Here is a 7,862-nt window from a genome sequence, read left to right as displayed (position 1 = left end):
TGGCTTTTTCTTTATTTAGCTGGTCTGGGCAAGATTTAATTCTCCTCTTCCTCTCCCTCCTCCTCCTCCTCCCCTTCCTCTTCTTTCTCCTCTTCATCCTCCCTTCTCCTTTATCATCATCATCATCATCATCATCATTTAGTTTTCCCGTGCCTCCCTAAGCTCATCATTTCCACTTGGAAGCTACTCTGAATATTCTCTAAATCCTTCTTAGAAATAATTTTCCATTCAACAAATAAGGCTACAAATCCATGCCTGCAACTCTTCCTGGTTGCAATCTTTTTTTTTTTTTTATGACACCTGTTGCCTGATAAAAATGTATTTTCCCAACTAGTATATGATTTCCCCCCACTTGTCTTGTGCTACCTGATTGAAAACCCACATTTTAGTTTTATGGCTTTGGCTGTCACCTTTGTAAATTACAGAGCCAGCTTCATGAGACACCACTGCATCTGGGGATTCATTTCAAACTGATATTTTTGGTGTGACCACATGTGGCCCTATTTGTTCACTGAAACCTGCGGGAAGGGGAATGTGGGCATTTTAGAATCTCACCAGGCTTTCATCTCTCGTGCTAGGCTGTCCCTTTGCTGACACGGACCATTATTTTCCCCTCACTCACACAGCCTCTCTGATTTGCTTTCTACAACCCTACACATTTCTCATCAGCTTGTTGTGAGCTCTGACACATCCCAAGTAACTTATTTATTTTGACAGTTGTGTGTGTAATACATCTAATGTGGGATGAACCTAAGAGTCAGATAACCAGTTATTTTAGTCCTGGGAAACAACTTCATTATCTTGTGAAATGTACTTTCAACACTCAATTCTAGCAAGTAATGAATGATATTGTGTAACATGTTTGCAGCAATTACCTTTGGAAATGAAGACTCCCTCTGGAGCTATTGATAGAATGCAAGGTGAGACCCTTTTTCTTGTAGAAGTCCGAGGTTTCTGTACAAGACCAGTAAGCATGCAATACAAGCATAAAACATCTGTGCAGCTGGATTGAGGGTAATGACCTGTCCCCTACCCCGCCTGGCAGCCCTCCAGTCCCCACCTAGTTCTGGCTTAGCCTTGTCCTAGGCTTGGAGACCCATCATGATTCTAGTTAGAGGGAATCTGAGGATCTTAGACTAGAAGCCCTTTGCATACTTTGCATCCAGTCAGCCTTTATTCAGTTCTGTTATTGCTATAAACCCTTGTTCATCTCATAACTGGGCCATCCATAGGTCCATGGTCTTGAATTTTCTGTCTCCTTGCTGTCACATGTTCTACTGAGCAGCATGTAGGTGTTTTGATGAACCCAGTTTCCAAATGCTGGCTCTTTCTTGTGGGTGCATTTGTTATTCCTTCTAAAGACCCCTGAGGGCCCCTTCCTGTGGAAGATGCTGGCACAGCCTGGCCTCCCCCCTACCCCATGGCCCCTAAAAACGGTTTAACCCTCAGCCCCTATGCAAGTCTACTCCTCAGCCACCTACTTCTCTGTACAGTCCTTTGGGACCCCAGTGAGCTGATGTAAACCCTAGCTACTCTTACTAGCATCCAGGTCTTCTTGCCATAGCAACTATTGCCGACACCCCCTGCTCCCGGACTCTCCACCTGTCAGGTCCGCTCTCTCTCTCCTACATCTTTCTCCACATCCCTGCAACATCACACACAGTAACACTCACCTGGACTAGCATCTCCCATGCCTTACTTGATGGGTTGAATTTCTTTAGTACTCTGGACTGTGGAGGGCTTTGCACTTGGTGAATTCTTTCTTGAGATAATCAAGGTGTGAGGGGCCGCTGGAATAGCCTCTCTGTGTAAGAGCTGTGGTGAGGCCGTCCCTAAATTTAGAATATATGGCACCATATGGGTGATTGTCAGCAATTCCAGGGGCAAAGTGAAAGATCCCAATTAACATTTTACACTTCCATTTTATAAAAATTATCTTTTGAGTGTCTATCATTTTCTAAGCATGTGTTATTTTACTTACGCCTCACTCCAGCCCTATATTATAACACCAATTTTACAAATGAGGACACTGAGATTCTTGGAGATTATAGAACTTGTCCTAGGTCAAACAGACAATAAAGGATGTATTTTCATTTATTCCTTCAATATATATCTAAGCAGGTAATATGTTTAGGGAATATGCTGGGTGCTGATACTACAACAGAGAAATAACAGTGCTGTTTGTGTTTGGTTTTCTCCAGTAAGGCATAAATTGTTTGAAGGGAGGGGGTTTGTCTCAATCATCTCTGTAACCCCAGTGACTACCACAATGCATACACTAAGAGCTCAATAATCACTTGTAAACTGAACAAGTCATGCCATCAGTCATGCTCTAGGTCGGTGATTCTCAACCAAGAGCAATTTTGCTCTGCAGGGTACATTTGGCAATGTCTGGAGACATTTTTGTCATTACTGGCATCTATTGGGCCAAAGCCAGCAATGCTAAAATGTCCTAAAATGCACAGGGCACCTTTGAGACACACGTGCATGCACACACGTGCACCCGCACACACACACACACACACACACACACACACACACAGCAAAGAATTATCCAAACCCAAATGTACTGAACTTGAGAGACCCTCCTCTAGGTCTGACCCCATCCATTCTGTGGCTTGCCAGCCACATGTTAAGCCTTTCTGTAGCTAGTTATATAGTTCTTACAATGGATCCTTTACCAGTTATGTGAGGGTAAATACCATAAAACCACAGTCCTTTGAAATCACGTTCCCATTTGAGCCACAACTAACCCAACCCCTAAATGTAATCCTCTAGTGGACTTCCTTTTCTGAGCTGTGACTTTCCTATTTCCTCTGCACTTGTATTTCTTGAAACTTGGCCTTGGATTAGACTAAACCACAATTTATTGATGAATAGAGTAGATATCAATTGACATGACTGCTAAGCTTCTGAAAATCCTCCTTTTTTGGGGATCACTATCAATCACAGAGGTTGGCTCCCAGTGGCTGTACTCACCTTTTGGCCATCGCTGGCAGACACCAGAGCCAAACTGAGTCAATTTGAGCCTTTCCTGGCATTTGGAACTTGACTGGAGAAACACAGGGGCTGGAGGTCTTAGGGACTGAGCTGAGAGGCTCCAGGAACTGCCCATGTCCTGGTCTTCCCAGAAGCCTAGATCTTCTGCTTTTTCTTCAGTTACGCAAGCATTCCTAATCATTCCAATCCTCCACTTTGGCGTAAGTAGTCAAAATCCATGCCTCTTGCCTGCCACTAAAATGACAGTAAATAATATGTAACTCAATACCATATTGCTACCTACTTTTAGAAAATATTTGAGGGAGTGAAAGATCCCAATTAACATTTTATAAAATGTTAATTAAAAAAACATTAGCATGATAAGACCAAAGCTATTAACAGAAAGCAAAAAATAAAAACCAATAAATTTTAGAATAACAAATAACTTCACTTTGTTCCCTCCATCTCCAGGTACGCCACCCCCAAGAAACATACATGATCTCCCACTTCTCTTTTCCTTCCTCATTCAAAGAACATGACAATACTATGCTCTAGGTCAGTGATGTTCAACAGTTAGTGCCCTATAATAAACTTAATTTTGTTAACCTCCATCCCCCATCTCCCCTTCCCAGGATATTCTGATACGGTAGTTCCACTGAGGACCATCCATAATTTTCAAGAGCTTTCACAAATGATCTTAACATGTAGCCAGGATGGAGAATTACCTCAGACTAGTGGTTTTGCAGAGCAATGCATTCCAAGAACCCAATGAAATCTACGAACTCTCTGTCCAGAAAAATGTACATATGCCTTTATACTATTTTCATTACCACAAGGTACACAGATGTCCTCAAGCCCATCTATGAATGCTTGGTTAAGAACCCTGTTTCTAGACACTGGTAAGCAATGAAGGTGGAGGGGCAAGAAGACATTATAAATAAAACATGGCCTGGCCCCAGAAAAACTTATTTTAGCAAAAGGTCTTAGATACATGAACCAATAATTTTTTCAGGGCCACCCAATATCTTTCAACTTACTTTCTCTGACTTGGGCAACTTTCAGCTTTCTTCTAATAATATCAGTCTTCCAAGTCCTTCTCTCATGCAAATACAAACAACAGTGAACCTATCTTAGAATTGACTATAGTTTAAATGGGGTCCAAGTTTTCACCTAAGGCATGAGGCACAAATTATAGTTTGAGTCCTTTTTGTGCCTAATAATCTTTTGTAATTATGCATATATTTATTCTGTTATTGTTAATATATGCCTACTAAGTTTCAAGAGCTTACTTTGTAAGTACAGTTAGGCATTGCATCTACGTAAACTCCTAGAAGGTAGAGTTTGTAGAAGTGCCTCATGTAGATTAGCTGATAAAATCTTACTAAGCTTGGATATATCTTCTGATTCTCAATGAATGTTGCACCACCAAAGAAAAGGACAGTGGTTGCAAACTATGGACAATCATTCTCACTGGCCCTGAAACTTTGACTGTCTTTGATATAATGGAAATTCCATAGGTTGAAGTCTCAGCCTATGCCCAGTCTTTGCTCAGTCTTCGCCTGGCTGCATGAATGGAGTGAGCTTTATTAACTATTTTCACCCTTATTCCTAATCCACAGGCAATGACAAAGACCACATCCCTAATGAGTAATTTTTAGCATTCAATGAGATGGAAAAAAATTTAAAGTCTTATATTATGAATGACTACACAAATAGTAATCTGGAGGCAGCCTGGCATGAAGGGATGAGAGTGGGCTTGGATTTGGATAAATCTGGGTCTATCATTTAAAAGCAGTGTGATTTGGGGAAGTTGCTCAACCTCTATGAGTGAGCCTCACTTTTCTATAAAATGAGATGCTTACGCTATCTTAGAAGACTATTATGAGGATTATATGTGCAATGCTTATCACAGAATTTGCTCCATGGGAGCACTCAAATTATATTAGTTTCCATTATAAATATTAATATTAATAATTAATATTAATGATATTAGCTCTTCAGTAGTAGAGATAGGTTCACACTAATCTGGTTATATTTTCTTGTCCTTCATCTCAGGAGACACATGTTGTATGGCATAGGTTTGAGAAAAATTGTCAGAATTAGGTGAGCCCTCAGTCACCCTGAAATTGGCCACAGGAAATTTAACACCCATCCTGGCCTCATTAGTGCAGAGATTAAATGATATACTTGACTTAGGAGTAACTTCTGCTAGGCCTAAAATAGTCAAAACAAAAGATAAAGAGAGGGAGAAGAGGTTATTGGCCTAATAAAGTCTGTTTCCTTACAAAGAGGCCCACTTGAAGACTAATTTAAAATAGTGATATTATGGGGCTTTTTATATCACTTTAAACAATTCTTAGAGCTTAAGTGGTCATAAAAACTCCATTTCAAAAAATAATTGTATTTTTTAACAGCTGCTTGTGGTTTTAGAGAGCTGCTTATCCTTCCCCTCAAAAGAGCTTACAGCTTAATGTCAAAACATCTGGCAATTACCTTGGACACTGATGTCAATCTCACAGGCAATGAAACTTCTACTATTCCATTAGGAAATGAAAATCACTGTGACATCTGACCACTTGTATTTTAGGATTGTTCCTGACCCTGAATTTTTATAACAATCATGAATCCATAATAGACACATTGTATCACTGAAGCAGAGCTCTGATGAGTCGTTGAAGCAATTTCCTTTCCAGGCTGCTAGGGCAAAAACATGTATTGGTCACTATGTATCCAGCCACTGTCATCACCCTGAGGTAAAATGATGAAAATATATATAAGGACTATATCTTCAGGTTTTTAGGATCTACGTTCTTAACTCAAACACCAAGGTTGAGTTTGAATGACACCAAGGTTTATTTGAAAGCTCATTTAGCGCCTCCTTTGCTGAAGGCCTCACAACCATTTACCTTCTAAGAAAAGAATGGTTAATCAAAAAACATGGTGTTGAAGTTGACCACAAGAGCCTTGCCAGTCTTTCAGAGAGACAGAATAGGAAGATACCCACTTTAATGAAGACAGAGATAACTTCATACTTCTAAACATTTTCCTTAGCAACCCATGGTCCCTGGCATTATCACCATTGAGTTACTTCCTTCAAGCTCAACTTGTTCTACAGGACCTCTGGCAAACATGGTACAACCCATTTACATTCATTATCCAACATGGAAGATTAGTTTGCCTATTATTTGGCAAAGAGTGGAACCTCAGTGGAATGATCAACGGGACAAGCTTGAATTTTTAATGCTGGGCTTTTTAATATTTGGAAGGGCAAGTTCTAGTATTCAGAAGATCTTGAGAGCAGAAGACACCTGGGAATGGGTGCTGATGACAAGTTGCATCTTCCTTACAGGCATACTGGCTCTGCTAGAGATATCACTCATCCAAAGTTGGCAAATGGAGAGCATCTCCAACCACAACTCTTCAGGAGTCATGGATACTCAATCAGAGCGTCCTTTCCAGCTAATTCTAGATGCAGTTTCAATCTCTCCCCCCTCACCCATCCAAGAGGCCACTGCCATCCACCTGAACTAGGAAGAGAGGAGAAACCCAGTGCCTTCAAAGATCATCTTCTTCTTTTTTTCCTTCCAATATACCTTCCGGTTGACTTTCTTAGGAAAAATAGGATCTTTCCTGTTTGAAAAAACATTCCGAGAAGAAAATGAAATAGGAATGGGAGGTTGTTTCCATTTTTAAGGACTTTGGTAAATGATTTGTTTTTAGAAATATCTTCCTGGGATTTATATCATTTTCCTCCCACCTTACCTCTCCTGTGTCCATTTTAGAGAAAAGCACCTCGTTTATCTTTGGGAGACAGTAATGCAGAAACTGTAACTGAGCAGATTTCCCCTTGAGGATCAAAATATTTGTGTTAAATGAAATGAGAAATCTGCTAAGTGGCGGCATGAATACCCCAGGGAAGGATATTTCGTAATTTTGAAAAATTCCTACTGAAATTCTTCTCTTGCCAAGAAAAGAGGAATGATTTCTATTAAAATTACTTCATGTCTGAATTACTCTCTGCCCCTTGGGAACATATAACATTACAGCTTTTATACTCAGTAATTTAGAAGGACGAGGGACACCTTATTTGGAAAGCATACAGGCTTAACACAAAATGTTGAGTATTAAGTATTTTCACCACAAAAGTCTCCTTTTGAAAATTTGGCACTGTTAAACTGTTCAAATTAAAGTTTGTTTTCAGAATTGATCTCTGTGATTGTCTGTACACATTCTTTTTAACTTCCTACCTTTATCCTACCATTCCCTGAAACTACAGAGAAAATTCTTCAATTGGTGTGCAGGAATTGCACTTTTTATCTAAAACAAGATAGATGGTAGCACATTAATAAAGCAGTTCAATGCTTTGAAGCCAGTCAAATCAGTAAACTGCATTAAAATATATGTACATAAGTGTGTATATATGAATAAATTGGCCTACAGTAAAGGCTTTGGAAAGGCACAAGAGATGGAAAACAGTTACCAACCCATGGGCCAATTCTGATCAAGTATTATGGGTCCTGTAGATACTGCATTGAGGAAGCCAAATTCAGGTTAAGAAGGGGGAAAAAATGCCATTTAATACCAATATTGTGCCATGATCCCAGGTGGCCAAACACAGTTGTAATCCCTGGTATGTGTTAATTAACAACAAAGGTGCTCTTAGGTTGGTGCAATTGGAATTGTTTTCTGCGTTTTCTCATTTTCTGTTGTAAAACATATAATGTTTTTGTATTAAGATTAAAACTATTTTTAATATTTTTTTAAAAACTGAAAAACCTGTTTTTTTCTTAAGTTGTCCCAAAACTTAAAGGGAAGTAATTAAATTATCATCTTTGTGCCCTGGTCAGAAAAAAGTCATCTTTGGGATCAGTGGAAACCTTGCA

General features: G+C 39.6%; 1 long non-coding RNA gene across 1 annotated transcript; it reads right to left on the bottom strand.

The window, feature by feature from the left end:
- Positions 1 to 875: 875 nt before the first annotated feature.
- LOC122202019 lies at positions 876 to 5,666 on the bottom strand. The gene is made up of 4 exons (XR_006194431.1): positions 5,473 to 5,666; positions 2,980 to 3,228; positions 1,674 to 1,832; positions 876 to 954 (listed from the first exon to the last, which is right to left on the bottom strand). It is a non-coding gene; the product is annotated as an uncharacterized LOC122202019 (long non-coding RNA).
- Between the last annotated feature and the right edge of the window lie 2,196 nt (positions 5,667 to 7,862).

This window comes from Panthera leo, chromosome D2 (genome assembly GCF_018350215.1).
Source record: "Panthera leo isolate Ple1 chromosome D2, P.leo_Ple1_pat1.1, whole genome shotgun sequence".
Classification (NCBI taxonomy): Eukaryota; Metazoa; Chordata; class Mammalia; order Carnivora; family Felidae; genus Panthera; species Panthera leo.
This window is presented reverse-complemented; position numbering and strand designations above follow the sequence as displayed.